This window comes from Vicia villosa, unplaced genomic scaffold (genome assembly GCF_029867415.1).
Source record: "Vicia villosa cultivar HV-30 ecotype Madison, WI unplaced genomic scaffold, Vvil1.0 ctg.000146F_1_1, whole genome shotgun sequence".
In the NCBI taxonomy this organism is placed as follows: Eukaryota; Viridiplantae; Streptophyta; class Magnoliopsida; order Fabales; family Fabaceae; genus Vicia; species Vicia villosa.
In genome coordinates, this window is record NW_026705038.1 from 1,257,087 (window position 1) to 1,269,915 (window position 12,829).

Here is a 12,829-nt window from a genome sequence, read left to right on the forward strand (position 1 = left end):
TGAAAAAAAGCTTCCAAAGTGGCTTGTAGAGGACATCTTGAGGTTTCCAAAAAGTCCTAGAACTCCTCCATATCTTAAAAACTGAGGGAGATATGCCTTGTCAAATTTTGATCATTTTAGGGGAAGAAATGTGAAATAAAAGGCTTCCAAATGACTTTTTTTTTTTTGCAAATAGGCCCATGACTTTAAGATCCAATCTTGCTATACAAGTTATCTAGAAGCTCCAATCTGAAAGCCACGAAAAAATGATGGATATTTGATTTTATTTGAATTTTTATTCATTAAAATCATGGATTTAAATCAAATATTTTGAAAAAAATTGAAAGGATTTGATTTGTTTCCAATATTCACTATCAACTTCGTGCAAGAGTTAATTGTTTGAAAAAGATTGGATTTGGCTCAAGAATAGAAACTTTAAAATCATGTTTCCAATCAACTTTCAGTTCAATATTCAAAGAGATGTGATCTTGTTTTGTTAACCTAAATCCATCACACATATATATGAAAGCTATTCAGACTTGAATGTACCAAAATATTTGGCCTCATGTGTTGCACCCCAAAATTTGCCCACCTAATTTTTTGCTTCTAACTGGCTTAAAGTTTCACATTCATTTACATACATCCATTAGATCATCTGACACTCAGGCATTCATTTAATCAATAACATTGACATGGGATCAAGGATATTGAAAAGTCAAGGTCCTATTTATATACTCGAGGATATTGTAATTAAGGCTGACTTGTATTTGGTATTTACATTAAATTGATGATTGTATCTCTTTATGGTTATACCTACTAAGTAATCAAGACTTGATACAAAGGACTGTCGTCAATTCAAGGGATTTGAATCAAGATGCTAACGTGTAGTGATTCTCGTTTGATTAGGGTTTTGTTGGGTTTGCTTGTGTTACAATTCATCTTGGTTTAGTTATTGTTTGTTTGAACCTCTCAGTGAAGCGCTATAGAAGAAATATTACAAAATATCCAGTTGATTAAGGGTGGACTTCTGGTCAACAAAGTCAACCATGGGAGGTTGACTTTATGTCGACCAAATCATCCAAATTAATTCTCGACCGAAGGTTACCTTAATCTTTTGACAGATTTTCAACTGATATTGTGGTTCATCCAAGTTGGCAATTAAAGACAAAGTGAAAAGATTTGGAAATTTAAATTTAACCAGTAGAGGGAAAATTCAAGTGTCTATACATTCATCCAATTACAATTATCATTACAAATTCAAGAGTACTCTACACTAGTGGAATTACATTTTCAAACACAAAAATACACTTGACTCACAGTGGACTCATGGTCAACCGATGACTTTTGGTCAACTAGTTGACTGAGTCAAACTAATCCTAAACTCTCTCTCAAAGCCTTCAAGTCAAAAAGTCCTATGATTCTGGCTGGAAGTATGATGCATTAGAGAGAATCCACTCTTTTTCTCCATGGTTCCAATTGCTTAAGCCTGCACCACAACCATAAACCATTCAGTTCAATACAGAAAAACAAATCAGCTCAGTCTTGAGAATAATCCAAGGCATTCATGTGCAGTTCAGTTTATATCAATCCAAACATTCAAACATTCAGCTATATCCACATCAAGTTCACATTCCAAAACTAGTCCAGAACCGAAAGAGAGAAAAGGAAAACAGTTCCATACACATTGTCATACATATATCTCATCATCTAACATTCCATTGGATTCAAAACCCAAGTTTATACAGTTCATAAAACCAACCCAAAAACAGCCCTGTATTTAACTAATCTCAAAAGAAATTACTAGCATGACAGATCTACTGACAAGCCCTCTAACAGTTTCTAACCTCAACTACCATTTCCTAACAGTTCTGTTACTAACCTATAACTGTTTCTAACCATTTCTAACCGATTTTTGCAACAAATTCCTCTAACCAACCAAAACTAACTTGTTCTCATTCCTTTTACCTATAACAACCCATAACAGATTCATAACTGTCATAACAGCTAACTCTCCTAATTGTAACCACCTATAACTGACGTAACAGAAATTAACAAACTCACAACAACTCATAACCGCCTAAATCTCACCCTTGATCTCATAACTTCCTCCCTCAATCTAAGGGCTCACATCTCTTCATCTCTAACTGCTTTCTCTCCTTCAGCAACCATATAAACCACTCTCCCTCTCATTTCATGGTTTTTTTATCCACAATTCACCAAAATCATCCAAAATCTGAGAGCTTTCTCCCTCATTTTCAGAGAAAAACTCCATTGAATCATCATCCAATCATCTTCACCATTTCTCCAGGATCAGCCACACCACACGTTATCTCAGTTCACACTTCAGTCTCTCTGCAACCTCACCATCTCCATAACTTCATCTCCACCAACTTTCTGAACCTTCAATCACAACTCTCTGCCACCTTCATTCCTCAATCTCACGCACAATAACAAAATAGTTCAACAGAAAAATCAAAGAAAATAGAAGAACAGAAAGTAGAAGAAGAAGAAACCGAGGAATCTAAAAAACGAAGAAAGGAGCATTACCTGAATCATCATCTTCTCCTCCGTGCCCGCGTTTATTTTGCGTCGACTCTGATTGAAAACTCCTATTGCGTATCAACTATAATCGAAAGCTTCGATCTTTTGTCAACTCCGATTGGGAAGCTCCTCCGGAATTCTCTAATCTTCCTCGTTCTACTACTCCAGGTTCCATTTCAATTCAGTTTTGATTTTGAATTTTGGTAGAGTATTGTGAGTTAGGTTTGTGGTTAAGCTGACAACCGAGTTGCAAGATAGGAGAGACGAGCGAGGAAGATGAGACCTCGTGTAGGTTCACGGTGGCGCGCCGGTGATCTCCGTCGGAGGTGCGCCGTTCGCAAGCAGAGCGAGAGTGAGAAGAGAGAATCTGAGAGAGTGGGATTGGGATCGTCACTTTCAATACCCTAATTCCCAATTCTCAATTGCAATTTATTTTTATTAATTACATGTTAATTTCTGTTTTTCTAATAAAATTTAATCAAAATCTGATAATGAAATGTTATGGATCACACAATAACTCTTTGGGCCTGCCACGAACAGCTGCTGTTCGCACACCCCCCTTGGCCCATGACATCATTTTTGCTGAACAAAACTAAAAAACGCTTTCCTGGGCTCTCCCCTTTGGGCCTGTGCGCCTTACTGTTCTTCACACCATAAGTTCAGTATGCACCCCCTGTTTCCATCTTTTTGTCTAGATTTTATTATATTTTTGCCACTTCTCTTTAATGATAGAATCACTAATTTTCTACCATCATTTTAGGCCTTTAGCATAATTTTTAACATATAAAAATGTGTGTAAGAAAATAATAGTTTTAGGCTTTTATTTCATTTCTTTTTGCTTGATTAAAATCATGTACTTTGTCATAAAAAATCAACAAAATAATAGTTCTTTAAATTCGATTTTTGTACTATTTTGCATCGTTCACTTTCATGTCTTGCACCATATTTTCAAGTGTTTATGTTAGCCATTTTACACTAATTTTTGTATCGTTACTTACTTGTATTTTTACTTGTGATTTCGATCTCCGCTTATGCTTATATTTTCATGTTCTTTTATTCCTAACCTTAGGTAGAAACCATGATAACATTAGGTAGAAATTCCCTTCATACTTAGGCTAGTTTTTCTTAGGCTAGTTTCTTTTCCTTTTCAACTTTAAAACACTTAACAAATACTTGACTTAATTTCCCATAAAAAATACAAAGAAAACACTTAAAAAACACTAATAAAAAAGTGAAAATTCTTAAAAAGGGAATGGAAGCTTGAACGCCCCTTGCTTTAGGGAACGTTCGAGTGCTTGGATCTCCCTTGCTTTAGGGAACCATTCGAGCGTAAGTTCCCAATTTCTAAAAAACAAACCAAAGAGCAACTCGAGTCTCCCTTGCTTTAGGGTTCCACTCGAAACGTTCAAAATCTCTTCTTCATCTCGCCTCCGAGGCATTCTTTAATCGGACACGTTATTTCCGCTCCATTCCCAGCTTAAGACTCCAGAGGTCGAGCAGCGGAGTGCGAATGTAACTTCGTCCACTAAAAAACACAAAAACAAACAAAATAAAGAGCCGAACTACGGCGCTCTGATTCCTGAAAAGGATACGTAGGCATTAGGTCGCGGGGCCTAAGCGAGCACAACTATTTAAAAACCTTATTTTCCCCGTGTTTCTTTTTCTTTCTTTGGCATGCATTCCCTTAGTAATTAAGCTTTAGATTTATACACCCTTTAGATAGAAACAAACATAGGTGGATACCATCGAGTACGATGGGCGCGAGGGGTGCTAGTACCTTCCCCTTGCGTAACCGACTTCCGTACCCTATCTCTGGTCGCAAGACCTTCTCTTATCCTTATTTCAAGTTTTCTGATATTCCTTTCCCTTATGGGATAAATATATTGGTGGCGACTCTGTTCTTTTTTCGCGAGCGTGCGACAGCTGGCGACTCTGCTGGGGATGTTGCTAGACCTGTTGCTGGTCCATCCTTAGTGAGTCGATCCTAGCCTGCGTTTGTTTGTTTATTAATGGGTGTTTACTTGTTTTATGTATATACCTTGTATATATGTTTGCATGCTTATTCTTTGCCTGCATATCATGTTTATTTCTGTTTGCACACCATGCATATGGATTATATTTTGTGTTCCTTGGGGTCTTCTGTTCTGTTTTGCAGGTGGGGTTTTTTGTGAGGTAAAAGGCCCACTACCCAGGCCAGTGACACATAGGATTAGCGTGGATGCTCATGTTGACTCCCGTGGCCCTTGCTACGATCGAGTTCAACATGGGGTACCACAACTGGGCGAGGTTCTTTCATGGAACACTGTGTCTGGCACCCTTGCTGCCTCAAACACTTTGTACCCCATGGGAACTGTAGACCCTAGTGACCATTAGGGACCACTTGTCCGTGTCTAGACTACATACCCGTGAGATTGGGGTGGGACAGGAAACTTGACCTCCATCATACCCGGATTTCTGCTATTCAATAAAAGACGTCGAACCTTTGATCCTGGGACATTTGACTTATACAGAAGTTCTACATCAGTTATCTATCAGAATCAACGTCGAACCTCTGAATCTGGAGGGTTCGACCATCTTTGACTTATGCACAAGCTGTTTATCCAGAAAGCAACGTCGAACCTCTGAATCTGGAGGATTCGACCATATCTTATTGACCATGAGAAGTCGTTGTCCAAGAGGCCTTGATCCTTGATCCTGATTTATGATACATTTGCATCTTCATTAACATTTTTGCATACATGCATGTGCATCCATGGTTACCAATACTCTTACCACTTTTCCTCTCCATCAGATCAGTCAAGACGATTCCTCCACACCGATATCTGACAAGAGCTCACAGAAGAAGAATCATGGAGAATTACGAACAAGATCAAGCTGCCATTAGAGAAGAGATGGATCAAATGAAAACTAAGGTTGATGCTATCCTGGAAGCTATCCAAGCCTTGCGAACTGAAAGGGTTCCTGCTACACAAGAGATTCCCGTTGTTGGTAACCAAGCTGCTGCTAGCCAACTTGAGGTCGTGCCACCTTCTTCTACTCCATTTGAGTTCCAAGCAAGGACTAATGCTACTCTTGGAATGCCATTTAGCTTCATGACTGCTGATACTCTTGGAGCTTCAAACCAAGGAGGGTCCATGCCCTTAACCTCTGGAGTGCCAACCACGAATGGGCCTGTTTTCCCATTTCCTACTCCACCTTCTCAAACAGAGATTCCTATTCCTGCTTTCTGTGGTACTCAGTTTGCTAATCCAGAAATGCAAACAATACCAACCGCTGAAAGAGCTCGACCCGTTGAGAAATCTGCTGAGAAGTATAAGATTCTTGAGGAAAGAATTCGAGCCATTGAAGGATTCAGTGCATATGGGATGGATGCTGAGGATATGTGTCTAGTTCCTAATCTGGTTGTCCCTCCTAAGTTCAAGACTCCCGACTTCCAGAAGTACAAGGGTTTGAGCTGTCCGAAGAGCCATATCATCATGTATTGTCGTAAGATGGCTTCTCACATTCACAATGAACCATTGCTCATCCATTGCTTTCAAGATAGCTTGTCTGGGGCATCTCTGAACTGGTATATGAATCTGGAGCGTAATAGGATCCGATCTTGGAAGGATTTGTATGATGCCTTTCTCAAGCAATACCAGTACAACATCGACATGGCACCGACTAGGTTGCAACTTCAGAATCAAGCACAAAAGACCAATGAGACATTCAAAGAATATGCCCAAAGGTGGAGAGAAATGGGTGCTCAAGTTAATCCACCACTTTCTGAATCCGAACTGGTTGACATGTTCATGAACACTCTTCAAGGACATTACTATGAGAGAATGGTTGGTAGTGTTTCTTCTGGTTTCTCCGATCTAGTCAGGATTGGTGAAAGAATTGAGAATGGCTTGAAAATGGGTAAGATCCAGAATCCCGCCAATGCTGCTGCTACAAACCAATATGGGTACAAGAAACCTCAGGGTAACTTTGTCAAGAAGAAAGAAGGCGAGACCAGTGCCACCTATGCTCAAGATCAAGCTCCTTGCTATCAAGTGGCCGCCACCGCCCCTCAAGCTTATGTGGCACCTGTTGGTCAACAACCTTGGGTCCCTTATCAACAATATGTCCAACAACAACAACAAGGTTTCCAACAACAAGGTTATCAACAGAGACAGGGTCAACAGAGACAGAATAGGCCAAAAAGGGTATATGATCGTGTGCCAATGTCCTATAGCCAACTTCTCGCCGCCTTACTTGATCAAAAACTGATTCAATTAGCTGAAGCGAGGCCTCCTCCTGATCCTCTCCCTCCAAATTACAAGATTAATGCCAAGTGTGAATTCCACTCTGGAGGATCTGGTCACACCACTGAAGAGTGCAGAGTTCTCAAAGACAAGGTTCAGGATCTGCTTGATGCAAAGGAGATTACATTCACACCTGTGGCACCTAATGTGGTCAATAATCCCATGCCACCTCACAATGGAGCTTCCACCAGTGGACCATGAAGACTTTATGTTTGTCAGAGAACATTTCATTTGCATTAGAATAAGGCCAAGCTTGCCATTGTATAGATTTCTTTAGTATTTTCAATTGTATTACTTTTGTTGTTATCAAGTACTTCTCATTGTAAGAAACCCATTCTGTTTGAATAAATAAAAATAATGTAATATACATGTTTTTCTCAAACCATTTCATCTTTGTCATTATGTTCATTGATACTTCACTCATTTGTCTTAAGCAACTAAAAAAGGAGAATGATGAAAATCAAAAAACACATGAACTAATAACTGTATGCTTTTGGAACAAAGATCCTGCTGACGATGTACAGGCATTGTTTCAATTCCTAAACACCGGAGTTATAAGGGAGTGAAACCTTCGTCAACCCCTTTGAGCCTAAGGAGTAGTAGTTTCTTTTCAAAAAAATTCAAAACCCTCAATATCAACCAGGGGAAGGGTAGTCTTCAGTTAGTGCGACCGAGCGCTCGACTTTCAGGTATTCCATCAGAGGATCGATCATATTCTATCTCTCACAACAAAGAAGAAGAGCACAATCCACAATGGATGTCTCTCATTCATTGAGAAAAAGGCAGTCACAACTTTTTCAACAAGTCAATCATCAAAGTCATACAACTTGTTCCCGAACGAGACAAAAAGAATGAAAAAAGAAAGTTATGAACCATGATCAAAAGAAAAAAGAAAGAAACAATAGCCCGCTAAGTCAAAAGAAAAAAGAAAAGCTTTTAAGCAAATGACTTAGGCAAAAATTGGGGCATATCCCGCTGGACAACAAAAATCAAAGTCAAAAGAAACTTTCTGTCCAGGCAAAAGTTAGGGAAAGCAAAAGTCAAAAGCAAAAGAACAGAAATCCTCTAAGGGACAAGTTGTTATGACCATCAACGAAAGCATCAAAGGGTGGCTGCCACCTCCATCAGAGCCATAAAGGATCCTCATCCATCACAATCCTTCCTGAAAGGCGAATACTCGTGTCGAACTAGCTGAACATAGGACTGGAGAACATCACGAAGAAGGGGTGGGTTAAGTAGAACTTGAGCCTTTATCCTTTGTTTCTCAAACCGTGAACCCGGCCACGTTACAACCCTCAAAAGTCCTAATTGAAGCAGGGTTCGTTCCGAAAGCATACAAACTGTAAAATCATGTCAAACTGACTCCTATTGTTGCTGTGTCATTTGTGTTAGTATTATTGCAACATTTTGACAAATAAAACTTTTCTTTGAGATTAACATGTGCATTGCATTCTCATTATCCTTTTCAAAACAGAATTGTCTCTAACTTGAAAGTAAGTACTTGATACCAAGGAAAGTTCAACATTGAAATTCCACCGAGTAGTCTTACAAAGGCAAAGGTTGGTCATCCACAAAGCAAATACCTGAAGCATCCATCTGGTGGAAGAGTTCCTTTCAATCTGGGGCATTCATTTCAAAATCAACACTGGGGCAGACCATTACAAATCTCCATGATTCAAGCATATCAAAGTTCTTTCTCAAGAGATCATACAAGCTGGGGCAAGCTAGTGACAATTCCATCTTTCATCCCCAAGCAAGTGTCAGATATCAAGACAAGTGTCGAGGAGTCAAACTAAACACCTCACCTTCGCAAGTTCTATCCTTCAAGCAATGACCTTCCACAAGGGCATACTCCATCCACTCCTGGTATCTTGGAGACAATCATCCCATTCATAATCATACATACATCATGCATATCATTGCATTCTCATTATCATTTCTCCCACATGATCCGATCATCAACAAATCAGGGGCATCCACCCTATCTTGAATCAAGCAGAGTTCAGAACTCCACTTAATCTATTCCACGTCAAGGCAGAAACCCTGAACAATCCATCAGTACACTGCATATAGAATCCCTTGCATCGCATTTCCAGAAGTGCACAAATAAATCAAACATTTGCATGTGAAGCATAAGCCAAGTTACTCATCAGATGGGTTCTCTACAAGCAATCAATTGATATTCCACTGGGGCACTCAGAGTTATCATTGTGGTGTCATCTCCTAAAGTCAATCATGTTCATCTCCTTTCAACCCAAAGTTGGTGTTTTTTGTGTTCAACCCAGAGTTGACTTTCCTTTCATCTTTTGACCCCGAGTTAATTATATCTTTCCCACTCACCCAGAGTTGACGGTCACCTTTTACTCAACCCAGAGTTGATGCTTATCTTTTGTTCAACTCAGAGTTGATTCCTATCTTTTTCCATTCAACCCAGAGTTGATGTTTGACTTTTATTCAATCCAGAAGTGATTCTTTTCCCACTCACCCAGAGTTGACGGTCACCTTTATTCAACCCAGAGTTGACGGTTTTCTTTCTTTATTTTCTTCTCAACCCAGAGTTGACGATCATCCCTAATTGTTCTTCTTTCCTTCTCTCAACCCAGAGTTGATATCCTCATCTTATCTTCGACCCAGAGTTGATGCCCTTCTTTCCCTTCTCGATCCAGAATCGATGTTTGTCTTTTATCTCACTCAGAGTTGACGGTCACCTTTTATTCAACCCAGAGTTGATGTTTGTCTTTTATTCAACCCAGAGTTGATGCTTATCTTTTTCCCACTCAACCCAGAGTTGATGGTTGTCTTGTTTCTTTCCCACTCACCCAGAGTTGACGGTCACCTTTTATTTCAACCCAGAGTTGATTCTTGTCTTTCTCCTACTCAACCCAGAGTTGACAGTTATCTTTTATTCAACCCAGAGTTGATCCCTTATCCTTTTTCCCACTCAACCCAGAGTTGATGGTTGTCTTGTTTCTTTTCCCTTTCAACCCAGAGTTGATAGTTATCTCTTACCTCTCCTACTCAACCCAGAGTTGACAGTCTTCTTTCCTGATTTTTTTCCTCAACTCAGAGTTGACGGTTTTCTTTCTTTATTTTCTTCTCAACCCAGAGTTGACAATCATCCCTTGTTGATTCCTTTTTCCCACTCAACCCAGAGTTGACGGTTATCTTTTGTCTGTTCCCACTCAACCCAGAGTTGACGATTATTTCTAATCCTTCTTTCTCTCAACCCAGAGTTGATGTCTATCTCTTGTTTTCAACCCAGAGTTGATTTTCTTTCCTTCTTTCTCAACCCAGAGTTGATGCCTATATCTTGTCCCACTAATACTGATTTCCCTTTCTTTCTCAATCCAGAGTTGATGTTGAACTCTTATTCAACCTCGAGTTGACTTCCCTTTATTCTCCGACCCAGAGTCGACCCACCTTTCTTCTTCGACCCAGAGTTGAGTTCTATTTCATCTCTAACCCAAAGTTAATTTGTTCAACCCAGAGTTGATACAATCTTCCTCAGTGGATTTGACACCATTTCCTCCCCAGTGGATCACATCTCTCATCAGGCAAATTTTCAGGTTCTTTTGATATTTAATCTTCTTCTACCTTGAATGCTCGAAAGGCTAACGCCAATCTCTCCTTCAGGTTTAAGATGATTAAATAGGGGCAGCTGTTGCACCCCAAAATTTGCCCACCTAATTTTTTGCTTCTAACTGGCTTAAAGTTTCACATTCATTTACATACATCCATTAGATCATCTGACACTCAGGCATTCATTTAATCAATAACATTGACATGGGATCAAGGATATTGAAAAGTCAAGGTCCTATTTATATACTCGAGGATATTGTAATTAAGGCTGACTTGTATTTGGTATTTACATTAAATTGATGATTGTATCTCTTTATGGTTATACCTACTAAGTAATCAAGACTTGATACAAAGGACTGTCGTCAATTCAAGGGATTTGAATCAAGATGCTAACGTGTAGTGATTCTCGTTTGATTAGGGTTTTGTTGGGTTTGCTTGTGTTACAATTCATCTTGGTTTAGTTATTGTTTGTTTGAACCTCTCAGTGAAGCGCTATAGAAGAAATATTACAAAATATCCAGTTGATTAAGGGTGGACTTCTGGTCAACAAAGTCAACCATGGGAGGTTGACTTTATGTCGACCAAATCATCCAAATTAATTCTCGACCGAAGGTTACCTTAATCTTTTGACAGATTTTCAACTGATATTGTGGTTCATCCAAGTTGGCAATTAAAGACAAAGTGAAAAGATTTGGAAATTTAAATTTAACCAGTAGAGGGAAAATTCAAGTGTCTATACATTCATCCAATTACAATTATCATTACAAATTCAAGAGTACTCTACACTAGTGGAATTACATTTTCAAACACAAAAATACACTTGACTCACAGTGGACTCATGGTCAACCGATGACTTTTGGTCAACTAGTTGACTGAGTCAAACTAATCCTAAACTCTCTCTCAAAGCCTTCAAGTCAAAAAGTCCTATGATTCTGGCTGGAAGTATGATGCATTAGAGAGAATCCACTCTTTTTCTCCATGGTTCCAATTGCTTAAGCCTGCACCACAACCATAAACCATTCAGTTCAATACAGAAAAACAAATCAGCTCAGTCTTGAGAATAATCCAAGGCATTCATGTGCAGTTCAGTTTATATCAATCCAAACATTCAAACATTCAGCTATATCCACATCAAGTTCACATTCCAAAACTAGTCCAGAACCGAAAGAGAGAAAAGGAAAACAGTTCCATACACATTGTCATACATATATCTCATCATCTAACATTCCATTGGATTCAAAACCCAAGTTTATACAGTTCATAAAACCAACCCAAAAACAGCCCTGTATTTAACTAATCTCAAAAGAAATTACTAGCATGACAGATCTACTGACAAGCCCTCTAACAGTTTCTAACCTCAACTACCATTTCCTAACAGTTCTGTTACTAACCTATAACTGTTTCTAACCATTTCTAACCGATTTTTGCAACAAATTCCTCTAACCAACCAAAACTAACTTGTTCTCATTCCTTTTACCTATAACAACCCATAACAGATTCATAACTGTCATAACAGCTAACTCTCCTAATTGTAACCACCTATAACTGACGTAACAGAAATTAACAAACTCACAACAACTCATAACCGCCTAAATCTCACCCTTGATCTCATAACTTCCTCCCTCAATCTAAGGGCTCACATCTCTTCATCTCTAACTGCTTTCTCTCCTTCAGCAACCATATAAACCACTCTCCCTCTCATTTCATGGTTTTTTTATCCACAATTCACCAAAATCATCCAAAATCTGAGAGCTTTCTCCCTCATTTTCAGAGAAAAACTCCATTGAATCATCATCCAATCATCTTCACCATTTCTCCAGGATCAGCCACATCACACGTTATCTCAGTTCACACTTCAGTCTCTCTGCAACCTCACCATCTCCATAACTTCATCTCCACCAACTTTCTGAACCTTCAATCACAACTCTCTGCCACCTTCATTCCTCAATCTCACGCACAATAACAAAATAGTTCAACAGAAAAATCAAAGAAAATAGAAGAACAGAAAGTAGAAGAAGAAGAAACCGAGGAATCTAAAAAACGAAGAAAGGAGCATTACCTGAATCATCATCTTCTCCTCCGTGCCCGCGTTTATTTTGCGTCGACTCTGATTGAAAACTCCTATTGCGTATCAACTATAATCGAAAGCTTCGATCTTTTGTCAACTCCGATTGGGAAGCTCCTCCGGAATTCTCTAATCTTCCTCGTTCTGCTACTCCAGGTTCCATTTCAATTCAGTTTTGATTTTGAATTTTGGTAGAGTATTGTGAGTTAGGTTTGTGGTTAAGCTGACAACCGAGTTGCAAGATAGGAGAGACGAGCGAGGAAGATGAGACCTCGTGTAGGTTCACGGTGGCGCGCCGGTGATCTCCGTCGGAGGTGCGCCGTTCGCAAGCAGAGCGAGAGTGAGAAGAGAGAATCTGAGAGAGTGGGATTGGGATCGT

At 39.3% G+C, this 12,829-nt stretch overlaps 2 long non-coding RNA genes across 2 annotated transcripts; both read right to left on the minus strand.

Annotated features, from left to right (window-relative positions):
• Nucleotides 1-1,146: 1,146 nt before the first annotated feature.
• LOC131624633 (uncharacterized) lies at nucleotides 1,147-2,911 on the minus strand. Its single transcript, XR_009290634.1, has 2 exons — nucleotides 2,527-2,911; nucleotides 1,147-1,465 (listed from the first exon to the last, which is right to left on the minus strand). It is a non-coding gene; the product is annotated as an uncharacterized LOC131624633 (long non-coding RNA).
• Nucleotides 2,912-11,064: 8,153 nt separating this feature from the next.
• Nucleotides 11,065-12,829, minus strand: LOC131624634 (uncharacterized). The gene is made up of 2 exons (XR_009290635.1): nucleotides 12,445-12,829; nucleotides 11,065-11,383 (listed from the first exon to the last, which is right to left on the minus strand). It is a non-coding gene; the product is annotated as an uncharacterized LOC131624634 (long non-coding RNA).